The sequence below is a fragment of the Halyomorpha halys genome, unplaced genomic scaffold (genome assembly GCF_000696795.3).
Source record: "Halyomorpha halys isolate HHAL.00 unplaced genomic scaffold, Hhal_1.1 Scaffold39.1, whole genome shotgun sequence".
Lineage (NCBI taxonomy): Eukaryota > Metazoa > Arthropoda > Insecta > Hemiptera > Pentatomidae > Halyomorpha > Halyomorpha halys.
The window spans coordinates 1,272,430-1,291,434 of record NW_027109179.1 but is presented as its reverse complement, the minus strand read 5'-3'; the positions used below and the strand labels follow the sequence as shown (position 1 = coordinate 1,291,434).

General features: G+C 29.4%; 1 protein-coding gene across 1 annotated transcript in view; it reads right to left on the bottom strand.

Annotated features, from left to right (window-relative positions):
* The window catches only part of LOC136795750 (tachykinin-like peptides receptor 86C), a 308,456-nt gene that overhangs the window by 77,461 nt on the left and 211,990 nt on the right, over positions 1 to 19,005 (bottom strand). The window lies entirely within an intron of this gene.

Here is a 19,005-nt window from a genome sequence, read left to right as displayed (position 1 = left end):
GGAGAATCTGACCATTGCCAGAACTCCAATTGTCCATTTTTTATTTTAATAAGTCCCTTGGCCACTGCCGTTTCAACCTTCTAGGTGGGCTGTAGGGTGCAATAAAATTAAAATAGAAAAATATTGAAAAGTTATTGTGGCCTAGCACCCGGGACTGCTTTACAAACTCCGTATATTTCTACCTCCCACTTACTTTCTTATCATCCATTCCTTTCTCATTGATTGATTATTCCAAGTTAACCACAATGATTCCTATTTACCCCTCTAGTCTCAGTCTGCTCGTGTCCCTCGAGGCAGTATCCTCGGTCCCATCCTCTACAACGTCTATACAGCTGACATTCCAACCAATCCTAACATTACCCTCAACATGTATGCCGATGACACATGTATAATCGTTGTTAATAATGACCCTTTTCATAAAAAATTCTCCAGTCCCATATCATAGCCCTCGAAGAATGGTGTCGTAATTGGAGAATTAAAACAAATCCCAACAATTCCCATCAAATCATCTTTATGGTTCATCCAAAACCTACCCACTGCCCTACACTCTCCTTTAATAATGTTGCTCTTATTGCTACAAAACAAATCCGGTATCTTGGACTACATCCGGACATATGGTTAACTTGGAATCCTCTCACAACAATTAAAAGGTAGGAAACTGCACGGCGATTCCAATAATTACGGAACTTATTAGACAAAAGGTCTAAACTTCCAACTCATTACAAAAGACTGATCTACATGACTATAATAAGGCCAGTCTGGACATGAGCTTTGGGGTTCTACTAAACCTTCGAATTACTCTCGTATCCTTACAATCTAAAATCCTTAGTAAAATCCTCAATGCTCTTTTCTGTGTCACAAATACAATCATCCATAAAAACCTTAATGTTCATATCTAACCGACCTACCCCGTACCAGATATCATTCTCTTCCCTAACCTCCCAAAGCCACTAGTTCCTAATTTTGCTTCGTCTTTCATTCCTGACAATCCTCTGAGGCGTCTGAAAAGGCCATAGCCACGAGATCTGCTAATGTAAAAACTTCATTAGAGTGCTACCAAAGGCTAGTTTCTCTACACGCCTGTATCACTCCATTATAACTGAGATCATATTTACAGAATGTATTTTAATGTGCAATTGTAACTATCAATAAAGATATTTAAAGAAATAATAATAATATGCATACAATATTAATTTAACAAACAAATCATTACTTTGAAAATTGCATATAATATGTCTCAGCATCACTGAAGCGTATTTTGTTTTTTCAAAGTGACTAGTAACAGTCATTCAAAATGTTTTGTTTTTTTATTGATTTCAAGAAATTATAGTGGTAAATTCAGCTTGGAAATTATATTAATTTGATACTGATAATTTATATTATTGATTATAATTAAATTAATTAAATACAGCATGAATTGTATAAACAGACATCGTGCAAATGTTATTGACAAACTTTAATTAGAGTAACAGTTGCGTATGGAGTCAAACGTCCAATGGAATTTCCTTACGGTAAAGAATGCCAGGTTATGAGGGATTAGGTGATCGCTAATTAAAAGATTAAAAATTATAGAATAGTGGAATTCTGTAAATGAATCAAGCTGTTACACATAAGAAAAAAAAATATATATATATATATATATATATTTTTTTTTTTATATATATTTATAATCAGCAATAACAATAACAAAATAAGTTAGTAGAATGGGGAATAGAATAGGAATGGGGTTAGTAGAATAGGTAAAATGAAATGAAACAAATTTCATAACACAAAATACAAGAATTAATTATTATAAACCAAACAAAACAAAAAATAGGTCTTCTTTAACAAAGAATAAAACATTATATGGTTGATAGTTATTGAATAACGTCTACTTAAGATTAATAATGTCTATCTGACCTTAAGTTGAGGAAGAAGGCCGTGTAGATGATAGCCGTAGGAAAATGACTAGGAAAAAGTATCAAAGTCGTAGATCGCAGTCCCCTCGTAAGCATATACTATGCAATAAATAATATGACAATCGCTGGTAGTTCTTACGAGTCCTCAAAGTCGACTGACTCTTTAAACTTATGACGCTGCAGTCTTTTGTTATAAATAGCTGTGCTATTAATTCCTTTATTACGAACAGTGTATTTTCATTTGAATATTCATATTTACAAAATAATATTTTACATTAAATTACTATATAATTTATACAATTAAAAGTAATATATTGATCCCTAATGTGTGTTTAATATATTCATAAAACATATAATATGCAAATTTTTTTTTTATTATTATTATTCCCCCTCCCTTGCCATTTCTGGCATACGGGGTGCGGAAGCAGTGGGGTAGTGCGCTGGGGTTTGCGCATGCCACTGCTCCCAAAGATCACTTTTATTAATTATTTAATTATTAATTTTTTTTTTTTACTGTGGTGCAGCCCAGCGCTAGGTTTAGCGCCTTACTGATGGAGCTGCACCTTGCCCACTGCATCCGTCGGGATGCCTCATCTTCTGGTGGCTCGCCGATGTTGGGCGGTCAAGCCCTTCCCATTGTGAAATGAGCGGGTCCACCACCTCCTTCCACCCGTAAATGAACTTCCTGAAGAAGGGGTAATTCTCTTCTTCCATCAACCAGGGAAAGTCCGACTCGGCGAGGGCGTGAATCCCGGTCTTTCTCGACAGCCTGGCTCGGTGTCCTTCCATGGTAGATTACGTGTACTGCTGTTTCAGGAACTCCGCACGTTGGGCACCGGGGGTCGATGTTTTTTCCAAAGCTCTGCAGCTTTTCCCAAAACCCCCCGTGTCCTGTTAGGATCTGTGAGACCCAATAGTCTGGGAGGACCCATTTAGCCTTCAATCTAGAAAGGACGGTAGGGAAGAATTTTTTCAAAGTAGCGCCCTTCTGGCTTGCTACCCACCGCCCATTCCACTCCTGTATTGAGTCCTCTCTTAGTATTTTCTTCCATAAGTTTGGAGTTTCACCGATCCTCTCTCGGAGCTCCTCCGGCAGCGCTTCTAGGCTTGCAAATATTATTTAAAAACATAAATTACAGTAACATTATTTAAATTAGTAGTGGGTAGCATATTGGTAAGGCAATGGACTACTAACTAAGAGGTCCTGGGTTTAAATATGGCTGTGGCAGATAATTATAATCTGTTACCTTTAGCCGTTAAGTCAGCCATGTGGGTTCGGGAAACCTCCGGGGTCCACCCAGCCTTATAATAGATAAATAAACAAGAGCCTCCTTAATGCTGATGTTTTAAAAAACTAGTATATCACGAGAGCGGTTCATGAGAGCGGGTAGCTCAGTGATAGGCACTTTGATACTGACTCAGGGACCCGGATACGAATCCGGCTGTGGCAGATAGGTATTTTATATTTCACTATAGCCGTGAGTCAGTCCTGTGGGTATGATTTTTTTCATTATCATTTTATTTGGTAATTCTATTAATTAATCCATGGTAATAGTGAAATAGACTTCTATTGCCAAATGTTTTTATACAGCAGACAAATATCCGATACATTCACGTTCATATATATTTCACATTTTTATATATAATTTAAACACTAAAACAATACAAAATTTAATTACCCAAAAATTATAAACTTGTATCCAGTTCAAAATCTTTGGAAAAAAAAAAAAAAAAACATGATTCCTTCAAAATGATTTAGAAAAAAATCATAGGATCTCATGAAACGTAAATTATGTTAAATATAAATTTATTCTGGAGATTAAAAATAGGATAATTATAATTTATTTCTAAATTAGTAAAAAAACTATAACATAAAAAAAAATTGCCCAAAATATAAGTGAAACATTTTATTGAATGTGATTTTAATGAAGGTGGATGTTTATTAAAATGGATCTTGTGTGCAATATCAATTAATATATTGAATATCTAGATGTAAAGACAAAATGAATGAAACAGGGCGGACCCTGGAGGGGTCTCGAACACACAGGTTTAACTGACGGCTATAGAAGTCCAGGACCCGGGTCCTTGGAGTTAGTAAACAGTGCGTAACCACTGACCTATCCTGCTACCATAAAGTAATTGGAAAGGTTATCTATAAAATATACATATATTTTTTATTATGTACAACTTTATTATTGTTACATCTTTTTTTATGGGATTCCTTTCTTAATTATTAATTACCACTCAGAATCATTGAAAAAATATTATTAATTTTTCATTAAACCGACATTCAAAACAACAATTCTATTTTATATATTGATATATTTTAGTTACTTTTTGGCTCTTTTTAAGTGGTATTATTTATACCACACTATGGAAGTATTAGTTGATTTTTTATTTCTTGGTGTCTTTATCATATTTTTAATTTCCAGAGATGTTAGTGTATTTTCTTTCTTTTTTTATTTTACTTTGTCTTTTCTTTTATGAATAAAAGAAAAGTAAAATTGTCACCTGTGGATATTAAAAATAAGATTAAAACCCCCAATAAAAAAAAGTCTACAAATACTTCCAAGGAATTATATTCGTGATACCAAAATGTTTGAACATAGCCAAGGTTAAAAAACCCCCAAAATATCAAAGAAATATATAATAGATTTTTTTTCTCCCAATTACATACTTTATTAATTATCTTTAATAGTCTTTACATAATTCACTTTACATTTTACCTTTATAATTATATTTATTATTGTTTATCTATATTTTATTCACTTATATTTTTTATCCATTGTTTTAATAAAATAAAATTACTAAAAAAAATAAAATAAAATTAATTGTTATACAGTATTATTATTTAAAATTTGGGTTGAATGAGTTCCTAAGAATATTTTCCTTCAATCATAATGATTGATAATCAAACATTAGTTGATTATTAGTATATAGTTTTATTTCTAATAATGCGGGTTTATAAAGGTCAACTGGAGTTTTTCCTTAATTATTTTTATCGATATTGAATAATTAAAACTGTAATTCAACTAAAATAATAATTATCCATTATAATGTTGTTCATGATAAATATAATTCCACTGTAAAATTATTAGCTGACATTAATATAAACATTTCTTAATGTTTTATTTTCACAAAAGTAAACTTTTCAACTTCAGTTACTTTCAAATGGGCTAAGTGATATCTGATTATGTGTGCTTTTCAGTTCTAGAAATATCTCAAGTAATATTCTATGATAGTTCCAGCAATAGAAAGGAAGCTTTTAATAGAAAATATTTTATTAAAGTAGTCTTCATACTTCATGAACAGAGAAATATCTGGCTAAATATTTCAAACTACAATTCACAGAACGAATTTAGATTACTTTATGGACAATTTGTCTTTGATCTTCTGTAATGGATACTGAAAATCGACTGGTACTCTGGAAAATAATAGTATGGCTTTATAGAAAATTAAAACAAACAAAAAAAAATGTTTATAATCGAACATCAATTGAATAATGAGAGAAGAAAGAAACCAATTTTCACCCGACAGAAAAATATGAAAATAAACACGTAGCAAAAAAATATCATTCCATAATATAATGGCATCCACTTAAGGTTCTAGTTACACAGAATTTCTTTTAATTATATTTTTTAATTAGAGTAATGGAATTTCTAATAACTCTGAGAAATCAACAGACGCACTACAAGAAGGTATTGTATGTATGTAAAAAAACAACAACAAAAAACATTCTTGCTCACTTTATTTTAATGGAATGTTTTGTCAAATAAAATAAATGTTGTTGTCTGTTGGAACTTATTTGTAAAAAACAAGCTTACAAGAATTTAATCTGGGAAAAATAAAGAATGTTCCTTTTTTAGAAGATTCTAGATTAACTTTTTTTTTATTTATTTATTTATTGATATTTACAACTGTATAAAAAATACAACAAGTAAATTTGATCGTAATGACATAATGATATGATGTAGAGATACTACCCAGTAGTAGAACTCTAAAAACAGTTTACAATATAAGGTCACGAGGCCATCTTCTAGATTAACTTACCTGACTAACATCGTAATTAATAATAAACTGGCAAATTTATAGTATAGAGGCAGTAGTAAATGTTATCATAAAAAATGAGTTTTAGATGGTCTGTTTACCACCGCCTTTACTGTTTTAATGTCACCCTTTTACTCTTACATTTCCTCTACCTTCTTAGTATCTTTTTATTGTTAACGAGGAGAAGATGGTTGGGGGTGCGGTCAATGATAAACACAAATAAGTTAGATTAACCTATTTTTAATGTGCCAACGTTTCGGCTAGAGTTTCTAGCCTTCTTCAGGGCTAAAAACAGAACAAGATAACAACCACAGTAAGTATAGAAAAAAAAAAAAAAAAAGTATAAACAGAATAATTTTACACATAAAATGAATAATTTTACAAAATAGAATTAATAAAATGAAGTGATGAGAGAAGCGGGAAATAAAATGTATACATAGGTAATTGAAAAAGTGAGTAAAATAACATAATTAAGAAAATGAAATAAAAATGAAGTTATATAATGCAAAGAAGTATGAACATATTAGTTATTATTAATTTAAAAAAGAGGCAAAATATAAGTAAAGTATACCAAGAAATGAATAGGAAAAAATAATTCTGAAAACACCAATAATAATATAGTGAACAAAACTTATAACGCGGGTAAGGAAAATGGATAAAAGTGGAGAAAATAAGGGGTAAGAGTAAAATAAAGAAAGGGGAAAGAAAACAAAAAAAAAAGAAGAATAAAAACGAACCTGTTCGCTGGAAAATCAAACGCCTAATGGATACTGCGCTAATGATGACCAAACTCAGAATTAAAAAAGCCTTTACAACAATGACTAAGTTTTTTTTGTTTTTAATAAAGAAAACGTTACAAGAGGGTGAGAATAAAAAAAAATAGTAGACAAATTTAGAGGATTTGTTTATTTTTTATTGTTAACATTGATTTTATTTTTTATTGTTACATTGATTTTAAATTTTTTATTGTTAACATTGATGAAGACCTACATTGTCGGTCGAAACGTTGGTAACAAATAAATAGAAGTGTTGAAAACAATTTTTTTCTTCTTGACCGCAGTCTATCTCCTTTTCACATACTGTCAATTATCTATATGTTTAAAAGATTGACAGTATAAATATCATCTATATGTTTAAAAGATTGACAGTATGTGAAAAATAAATTAACAAAATCGGACCAATATTAAAAAAGATTTGTACTTTTGATCCATGTGTATTTTGTATTCTGTGCAGGATGCCATGAAAACTTGTTCTTTATCTTAGCATATAACAAATACCATTTATTTACCGAATCTTGATTACTACATTTCATATACTACATTGCCTATGAAGGTGAAATCATTAATTGTGTGTTATGTACTAATACTTGTTGTTAATAGGAATGCCAGAGGAATTCCTGAAGGTAATTATCCAAATATATGTATATTAATTTAAATTATTTGTGTCCTTAAAACTATTATATTTGGATTATTTTTCCAAAGGCATAGCGTGTTTTCCATTTTACCAATTATGCATCTATATATAATATGATTACCATTGAAATATATAATACATTAGGGATTGGAATTGGGTAACTTGATCCTCAAAACTATATAAAGGAAAGATTTATTTTCTTACATTTAGTAGATCTATGAATATAATAAAATGATTCAGATTAATGGCTTGCCAGAAAATATCATTACATCATAAATGAATACCTAATACATATCTGAATCGCTGGGTAGGTCCTGTAGTGACATCTCAGTCGTGTAGTTCCAGATTTGACTTGCCCTTACTTCCTCTGATCTGTATAGAAGGCTTCCTCAGGTCGAAGTCCACCCCTTCCGCCTTGTAGCTGTAAGTTCTCCTGGAGGTTATTCCCTGTCCAGCTCCGACATCCCATTTCCTCCACCTTTTCCTTTCAGTCCAACTCTCCCCCACTTGGTTGTCAGGAGGTGTCACCACCCTTTGGTCCCTTACAATTGATTGGCTCCCATTAACTACGCTCACGAAGGATTAGTCGCAATGATCAACAAGTGTTTGCCTGCAGATTCCTTTCTGGAGCTGATGCCTGGTCTATTTGAACTCTGAACCATCTGATATCCATTATCTGAAATGGTCCCAAGGACCTCTCTAGATGACACTGTATTTGTTGACTGGTGTCAAAGATTTCTCTGCTTCCCAGGGTCATAAAGGTACCTCCTCAGATGTTCAGGTAAAAACCTATTTAAAAATGTTTATAATATTTGGAGGTTCAATACATAGCAGGTGGTTCACTAATCTTTTAAACTTCATTAGTTGTCTCATACAATTCATTATTTGTGTCATTCTACAATTATAACTAACTCATAATTTATTTCTTAGAGTATGAATTAATGGAATTTGATAAAAAAAAAAGAGATTTTAAGTAAGAGAGATTACTCTTAATTAAATTCCATTTCCCAATCCTGATAAAATCATAAAAAATGGTAGAAAATAATAAGTTTAATTTCTAATGTACGGCAGCCTCAGGAATATTTTTGAAGTGAAACTTCTATAGACCGGCTAGATCAAATTTTCCCGGGCTAGACGAAAAGTTTAACGCTTTCCCTTTTCAATAAATAAGTTGTATAAAGTTGAAATTACAAGTAAATGAAATGAAATGAAAAAAATCATTTTACATTTCTTCTTTCAGCAATCACAAACCAATCATATCACCATTTACAAATAACACAAATGATAATGTAAACTATAATTTCACAAATGAATAGTATAATTGAATAAAACATTATCTTATAATTATAATTAATTAAGAAAATATAAAAGCTATTGTATTTTTTTTAATAAATGTTCATTAATAAGATTTTATTACATTGTTTCATTTCTATAAATTACACTTCTGTCGGCCATTTCCAAGACTGCCACCATTTTTTTTACACAGAAGTATCTGAACTGCACAGTCCTGTAAAAACGAACATAAAAATTTACCTTATTACAATCCTTTTTTATCTATTTGGACCAGGATTTACAATTATATAAATCCAGACCAGAAATGTGATGAAAAACCGGATAAAATATGAAACAGAAATGAAAGAATATACTGTTAATTTGAGATGAGGTATGAGATAGAATACCAACAGTTCAAAAAAAAAAATGATTTAAAAGTGATTTTGTTAATTATGAAGATGACAGAAACTCCTTTTTTTATATTTTATACGTTGCGTAGGTAGGTAAAAGTTAAAAAAAATACCAGAGGTATTTTAAACCTGTATTCTATACGAATAGTGGAAATCCTCTTCGCTAAAGTTCTTAATAATCCTGTTAAATACACTCGAAATTTAGTTTTTTTCAATATAATGTGTGTTTTAGTAAGAAACAATGCAGGGAGTAATCCAATTCGTGAGTGGGAGGGTTGTATGTAGATCACATGGGCTTATGTGGTTTGGGCGTTATCCTTGTTCAAAGGATGCTAAAGATAGATGGGTCTACTGTCTTACCAGCCTGCTATATGACGTCAATACTATTAATGTATGTTAAATAGCTCTGTTCATAAATTGTTGAATCTTATCTGTAATTTGTAGATATTGCTTTTAACCTGAAAGATGTAGGAGAAAAACTAATTTTTGGTTATTTTAATGAACATTATTTATAATTACTAGTCAAAATTGATGAGTCTGCCAAGTACAGGTAGGGGGAATACAAAATGGTGGCTGTTTCAAAATGTTAAAAACATTCATTTTCTTTCATAGCTCCACATCTTTAAAGTTATCAACACTAGAAAAACTAATAGGACATCATTTAAAGAAGAGTAAATTTGCTAAAATATGAGCCCTAATAGGGCTATTTACGTTCAATAGTTCTCGAGGTATAGCTTTTTAAAAAGCAGCACTATGCCACATTGCCTTACTTAATGCCAGTGAAGTACGCTTTACCGTCATCGCGTAACTAGTGCTGTCACATTGCCTTACTTTAGTGATAGTAGTAACCTGGGCGGGAACTATCTCTTTGGAACTGAACTTTGACTAGTAATTTCCATCTTTACCTCATTATTTGAAAAAAGTTCCTAAATTTGTACAACAATTGTGGAAGAAAAGCAAAATGCAAATCGAAATATACCAACATCTTTGTTCTGACTCTATAACGAATTAATTATACCGAAGTACTTATAATTAATATTTGAAGTCATTAAAGATAAAATTTAAAGCCTCAAAGATGGAATCGCCGCATCTCATAGAAAATTAGTTGAGAAATCTGTTAATATTAAAACATATTTTAAAGAAACGTTCTTTATTTTCATCCTATATTGTATTTCCATATTTTTTTTCTTTATGTATTGGTTAATTAAATTATAAGACAGTTGACGTTAAATGAATTGTCTCCAGTATTTTCCATAACCTCGCCATATTGGTTTCCTACTTTCATACAAGTCAAATGCTGTTTCTGGATCAGTTATTAGATTATAGTTGTAAGAATATATTATATTTATCTTATTTAGTTAGAATATTTGTTTAAAATATCAAATAATGCAGAAATTAGAACAATATACAATTTCCAGCATCGTGATATTATTGGCGGTCGTAAATAGAGTGCGCTAGATGCGCCAATATTTGCTATATAAGAAGTGGCTCTGAGCTGGCAGGCTCAGTGCGTTATTAGTTCTTTTGGTTGTTCGTAGTTATATTTGGCGCCTTAAGATGTGCAAGTTTAAACTGTTCGTCTTATTGGTTCTGGTTCTGGCAGTCATCATTATTTTCGTTCTTGGGATATCTGCTCACTTCATCCCACTCAACAAGCTTCTGGACATTCTGAGCATCAAGGAGAAAGTGCTTAAACCGAGAGAGGCTTCTGATAACATGATGATCAATAATTCAACAACGGCCGATCCATTCAACCAAACGATTCCAATAAACGTGTTTACAATAATGTTTTTTGTTTCAGCTACATTAGTAATAATTGGTATTCTAGTAAGTCTTTGCTGGCAGCTGAAGGAAGAAATGGGCGTAAAGAAAAAAAAGCTGAGGCTCCACCACCATATGAAAGAGCCATGTTTGAACTTCAATAAGTTCAATAAGTTTGATACATTTATTCCTATTGCAGGGTAAAACAAAATAATAAATGAGATACTTATATGAGAAGCATATTACCAAACTCCTGAAATTATTGCGGCATACATATTATCAAGAAAGAAAATATGGAACTTGAAGATTTTGAAGTGAACATCAAGGGTTTTTCTTATTTTTGTTTAATGGCAATTTATAAGTATTTGTTAATATTATTTTAAGCATTATTCACAATAATTATGAGTTTTCAAAGAATAACTTCTACAATGTTGTGTATGAAACTAATGAATAATGGAATTATAACATTTCTCGATTTATAGTAAATTAATAAAACTATAATTGCAAATAAATTATATTGGTTTATTATCAATTTTATTCTAAATTTTATTAATTTTTTATTATACTATATTTAATTCATGCATATATGTTACCCTGGTATAAGGCTATGATTTTAAATTCAATTCTGAATATTTTTATTTATATTAATTTATATTTAACAAAAAATATCAATCATTACTTCTGGAGTTTGTAATATAATCACATGTTATGTATTGTTTAATAAACATTTAAAATGTATTGGTTTTTATTGATTTTTTCCTCATTATTTATTTCACTTCATAGAAAAAATAATTGGAATTAAACCTTTCATATGACTCAATTTATATTTATGCCTCATGGAGAAAATTAAACTAAGGTAAGGAGTTCAAGAATGCATTGGCAACTGTTGGTAATGGTAAATCACAAATATAAATAATAAATTCTTAGGATGGAAGCTCAAAGGTTTTTATGGAATATTTATCTTAAAAATATAAACAGATAAAATGGAATTTATTTTATATTTAAATCAAATCTAGCACTAATCAATCAATATTAATTCATTTTAAAAAAATGTAGGTTTAAGATATTGATCTTTTTTAATTTCATATAATATCCACAAGCATAATCAAAACTGTTTCATATTTGGGCGCCAGAAACATGTATAGTATGGTTTACGTTTATTTTGATGTAACAATTAAATTCACAAATTAACCTAACCTAAACCTTCTTAATCTACAAAATTATATATAGCAATTTGGCCTTGTGAAAGCCATAAAACTAAAGTAAGGATTCAAAACTGCATCGTCAACTGTTGGTAATGGTTAAATAACAAAACTTTAAGATAAAACCTCTGAGATATTCGAATTATATTGATTTAAAAAACTAATATGTTAATCCATAATACTAAACATTACTTTATTTGTGAAACTATAAATAGTAGTAAACAACCAATATCTCTGAAGTCTTTCTCAATAAATTTAAAGTTACGAAATTGATTTTTTGAGATTGCTTGTTATCTCCATAAACATACTTAAAACTGTCTCAGCATGCTTGAGTGCCAGAAAAGTTTATATTAAGCTTTATATATCTTTTTATTATAACTATTAAATTTACAAAATAACATACACTTTCTTTTTAGTCAGTATTTAAATACATAAATGATATAATGGTTAATCGATAAGAACTTCTCTGATTTGTGAGTAATACATTGAAAAGTGTTTCTTTGCCAGTCACGTTAATATTAAAGTAATAACATTAAACCATACATAAACAAGATTTATCAAACACTATTATTTATTGTTATTTAATTGATTAACTTAATGAAAAGACCATTAATTTTTAACAGTTTTACTTGAAAAAGATTTTGTTATTAAAACAAATTAATTATGATTACTAAGAGATGTGCATACAATCTTGAGCTGTTACTGATAAGGATAACTTACCAATCTACCAGAATAAATAGAAAGTCAGGAAATTCAATTTCTATATCAAAACGGATATTAAAATTTAATATAAAATTTTCTTCTACACAAACATAATGAAACAGTTTTAAGTATGGACATAACAAGAAATTCCAAAAAATCAATTTGTAACCATACATTTATTGAAAAAGAATTCAGCAATTTTAGTTGTTTACTACTATTTATATACGATAAGATGGTTGGGGGTGTGATCAGAGAACATAAATAAGTTCTTCTCCCCCAACTATCTTCTCCTCATATAGATTATTCATGGTCAACTATCTTCTCATTATTACTACAAGTTATGGTTTCACATATTAAATAATGCAAAGAATTACATATCACAGATGTTGAGATATGAATGTATTGGAGGTTTTATTTTTAAGATTTTAGTTACTTAAGTGTGTGAATTATCAGCTCGCATGTTGTCTTGAATCCTTACTTCAACTATGGTCTTTATAAAGTCACGCATAGCAATCAAGTTGACTAAGAAGGTTTAGGTTATGTCAATTAGTGAATTTAATAGGTATATTAAAATAAATGTCAACCATCTTTTATATTTTTTTGGCACCCAATATGTTAAGATAGTTTTAAGTATTATTAAAAAAAATTATAAATAAGAAATTATTTAGTGATGCAAATTGATTATCAATGTTTATGCTTCTAAATATAAAATTATGTGTTCTTAAAATAACCACTTTTCAACTAATTACTTACAAACATGAACAGTTTTTATCTTTACGGTTATGGATTATATCATTTATGTCTTTAAATATTAACAACTCTTGGAAATTATTCATTATCAAAATGATTCCCAAACCTCAAAAACCACCAGAATACCCATCCTCCTACCATCCTATCTCTCTGTTACCTATCATGGAAAAAATCCTTGAGAAACTCATCTTGAAACGCCTGTATCCCATCCTTGATTCCAACCACATAATCCCAGATTACCAGTTTGGATTCCGACCATCTCACACCACTATCCAGCAATGCCATCGTGTGGTTGATGTCTCGTCTTCATTGGAGTGCGGAATGTACTGCTCGTCTGTGATGAGTCTTTCTTGACGTAGAACATGCTTTTGATCGAGTCTGGCACCCAGGACTGCTATACAAGATCCATAAATTCCTACCCCCTACATACTTCCTCATTATCCATTCTTATCTCTCCGACAGATTATTTCAAGTAAATTACAACAGCGCTTATTCATCCATATTCTGTCAGTCTGCTGGTGTACCTCCGGGTAGTATCCTTGGTCCTATCCTTTATACAGTTTTCACAACTGACATCCCCATCCATCCTAACACTATCCTCACCAGATTTGATACATGTCTATTGTCAGTGAACAATGATCCTTACATTGTATCCCAAACCCTCCAATCCCACATCACCACCCTTGAAGAATGGTGCCAAAATAGAGGATTAAAATTAATTCCAACAAATCACATTTACCCTTCGTCGTAAACCATTGACCTCTTGCCGTACAGTATCCTTTAATAATACCCCACTTATTCCTGTTGAACAGATCCATTACTTAGGACTACATCTCGACAAACAACTGACAAGGAATCCTCATACAAGACTGAAAAGACAGGAAACTCCTTGTTGATTTCGACTATTAGAACATTTACTAGACAAACGGTCTAAATTGCCAATCCATTACAAAAGACTGATCTACATGACTACTAGTTTTAGTTTACATAATCCTAACAAATATGCCTAAAACTGTTTCTATGTGTAAATATATTGTATTTTTTATGTTTATTTTGATATAACTTTTCAATTAACAAATTATTACAGCATGAAATTTCTTCTTAGTCAACTAAATATGGTGTATATAGCCTTATAAAAACCATTAAACTAATTTAAGGATTCAATACTGTATCAACAACTGTAGGTACTGTTTATTCAAAAATTTAAATAATAACTGTGCAAGGAAAAGATTAATAAATTTTACCACATATAATTTAAAAAACAAAACTAGAAGATTTTATTTGTGTCATAGAATATTGGAGTATTCTTCATATTACATTAGCACTTATAAAGTACTGAAACTTAATGTAATATATTATAACATATTATGATATTACCATAATGTTGCTTTTATAGGCAAGGATATTGCATTAAGAGATGGCATATTATAATTTTTTATTATTAATTGATTTAATTTAAAAAATAATACTATATATTATTCTAAATTTAAAATCACTAATAATGTTCATTAATCAATATCAATATGAATTTATTTTCAAGACATTCATTCATACAAAATTAATTGAGTTATATATGTTAATGAACCTATATTGCATCGACATGTATTAGTAATGGTAATTCACAAATTTGAATATCAAAATCTTAATGAAATATGTAGCATATTGATTTAGAAAGATAAAACAAAGAATTATGAAATACTCTTATTATATATTTAAAACCATACATTTTATTAATCAATTTATTAATAAATTTTCAGTAATGAATTTAATTAAGTTATAATTTTATCCAATCTCTTCAAGCATTGGTATAAAATTATAATAAGCAGGCCTGGACAATAATAAGAGAACTTAAAGGATAAATCCAGGCAATGAAAATGTGGTATCTGTGAAAGGTGGAAGAAAGAACCAGACGGGACAGGATAAGGAACACTACAATAAGGACCATTCTTGGGTGAACACCATACATACGATGATTCCACATCTTCTTAGAATGCCAAACCATCATTTTGCCCCGAAATGAAAGACCGATGGGCCTGAAGATAGAGGGGAGGCACCCTAGAAGTAGGCCCAGAATACCCTAGGACTAGAATGTCAAGGAAGCCTTTTATAGAAAAAACCTAATCTTGGAGTAGAGAAGAAGATCAGTGGTGTATAAGCAGGAACCTTACACCATTACACAGTGACCAGGATTTTAGATTATGATAATGATCTTTATTCTTTTCCAATACTTTGGACCTCAGATCATTAATTATCAATGATACCTTTAAAATGGATTTATCCGACATTTAATTTTTTTTTCAATTGCAAATTATAATGGCCAAGTCGATTCATTAACATTTATTCACTAATTTCATTAATTTTTAAAAATTGACTATTTATTATCACAATCTTGTGCTGTTTTGGTTTGTTGATAAGAGTGTGATAATAAATAAACAAATTACTTAATAGTTAGAGTGACTGAAAGAAGAGAATTAACGTTTATGAATAGAGTTTGGCAGAATTTCCTTCTTTGTATAATTAATCCCAAAATTAGAAATCTATTAAGTTATTAAAGATTTATTTTAATGTAATAAAATTTGTTTCTGTCTTACATAAGTCAAGTATTCTACACAGATTCCTTTATGAAAAGTAAGACTGAACACTTTATGAATACCTTATATGTTATGTTATAATAATAATATCAGTATTTTATTTTTATATTATATATATTTTTCTGGCGCCCAAACACGTTCCTAAAGCTTGAGAATGCTTGAAGAGATTGGATAAAATTATAACTTAACTAAATTATTACTGAAAATTTATTAATCGATTGATTAATAAAATGTATTGTTTTAAATATATAATAAGAGTATTTCATAATTCTTTGTTTTATCTTTCTAAATCAATATGCTACAGATTTCATTAAGATTTTAATATTCAAATTTGTGAATTACCATTACTAATACATGTCGATGCAATATGAAATCTATATTTAATTTTATAGTCTCTGCCAAAGCAACTTGTCAATTTAGCTAAGTAAGAAGGTCTATGCTATGTTAATTTGTGATCACACAGTTATATCAAAACAGATATAAACCATGTTATATATGTTTTTGGTACCCAAACAACTTTAGACAATTTTAAATATGCTTGTAGATATTATAAGGAATCCAAAAAAAATAATTAATTAAGAAATAATTCAGTGATATTGGTTGATTGCTTCTATTTATGTTTGTAAATATAATACAATTTAGAGTATTAAGTTTTTGTTTTTTAAATCAACATGCTATGAAAACCTTAAAGGTTTTTTCTTAAGCTTTTTTTTTTATTTCATTGAGTGAATTACCATTACCAACAGTTAACAATACAATCTTGAATCTTTACTATAGTTTTATGTCCTTTCTATGGCCATAGATAAAAATTTAGTTGACTAAGGTCTAGGTTATGTTAATTTGTGAATTTATTAGTTTTATCAAAACAAATGTAAACCACAATATATACCTTTAAAAACTCAAAATGTTGGGACTAAAACTGTCTGTTGAATTACGTTAATTTTTAAATAAAAAAAAAAACTTCTAAAGTACTAACAATGAAGGTTTGAGTTATGTTAGTTATGTGTTTGAGTTATGTTAACATATAGATGTTTTGGCCCCTAACATGTTAATATTTATTGATAGTTACTGCAGACAGTTTTGAATGTATTACTTATTAATTTGTTTTTTAATCATTAAGCTAAAAAAAAAAAAAAAATTGGAGTTATTATTCAACATTTGTTATTTAAATTTGTGAATTTCCATTTTCCAATATATAATTATAATAATGTTTCCATAAGGATATATATACCAATATAGTTGATTAAGTTGCTTATATTGATTAGTGAATTAAAAATTCAAATAATTACTCATGAATATGATTATTTTTTTATTTTAGTGGTTTCATTTCAGAGGTAGGTTATGTTACATATATTTATTCATTTATATTTATCTATATATCTAAATAGTGACTAAGAAGATTATTTGTGTTAATTTGTGAATTGAATAGTTATAACAAAATGAATGAAACATAAAACTAACTATATATATTTTATGGCGCCCTAACATTTTTGAGACAGTTTTAAGTATGCTTATAAATATTACATAAAACATAGAAAAAATGAATTTCTCAACTATAAACGTATAAAGAATAAATTCAGCGATATTGATTGATCAATAAAAGGTATGATAGTAAATATGAAATAAACACCTGTTTATTTGTTTCTATTTTAAAAATAAATATTCTATGAAAATCTTAAGAATTTGTTATTTAAATTTGTAAATTACCAATGAAACGAATGAGGAGGAAATAATAGAATAAAAACAAATACATTTTGAATATTTATTAGATTATAAATAATATATAATTATATCACAAATTCCACAAATAATGTTTGATATGAATTATTTAACATAAGTGAACACAAATAAAGATATTCTCAAAATTACATTGATATTTTCAATATAATTACTTAATAATTACAATTTTATAAAACAGAAATTAAAGAAATGTTATAAATCAATCATTAGTTAGTTTCATATACAAAAATAATGAAATAATGCTTTGAAAATACAAATTTAAAGTGAATCATGAAAATTCCTATAGTTCAGATACAACAGATACTTTCAGTTTGAGGTGAAAAATGAATCTGGCCCTGAATTCTTTCAAGTTCCTACACGATGGCTTTCTTTTGGATTAACAATTGAAAATATTTTTTCCAGAAACTTATAGCCTCGGTTGGCGGTGGACCATCTGTTCACATTCTTGCAAGTTCGTCAAGGATTGTCTTCTTCTGCAAAAGTTTTACAAAATATTGATTTATCAAGGCGGTATGTGGAGAAACAGTAATGATTTCTTCTTTCCTACAAACCATCGACAGAAGAACAATCAGGTACAAGGTAACATGAGTTAAATAAGTGATGAGAGCAATATCTTCATAATAAATCATGGCCATTCCATCCCAGATGAAGTGATTATGCAAGTAGATGCTGACTAAAATCGATATCTCCTAGTAGAATACAATGGCAGTGGCATAAATCAGGTAGAATAAGAAGTACTGTCCAGACTTAGACATCTCGAAGCACTCACAGTAACCAAGAAGAACTAAAAGATCCAGAAACATACTGAGCAAAGCAGTACAGGGTACTGCCAACGATTAGCAAAAGTATCACAATGTTTAAAATTAAATATAGTTTTTATTTATGAATCATTTTTTATTTTAAATAAATATATTATTACACATACAAAATTATCATTATAAGTAACGAAGCTTTCAAAATTTAAAGCATTATTTGAATATTTGTTTCTTAAAGTTAGCAAAATTATGAAGGCGACGAAACGGCGATTAAGAAATGGCTTATCCTACCATATCGTGCTTTTAAAACCTTCACTTAAAAGTAAAGAGGGTACAGGTCAATGTACAACAAGTCACAGTTTTCCAAGGAGATCAACAACAAAAATAATAAAAGGAAATCCTTCTCAATCAATCCGCCTCAAAGATCCCAAAATTAGTTATTATATACTGTACATTGTATCTTA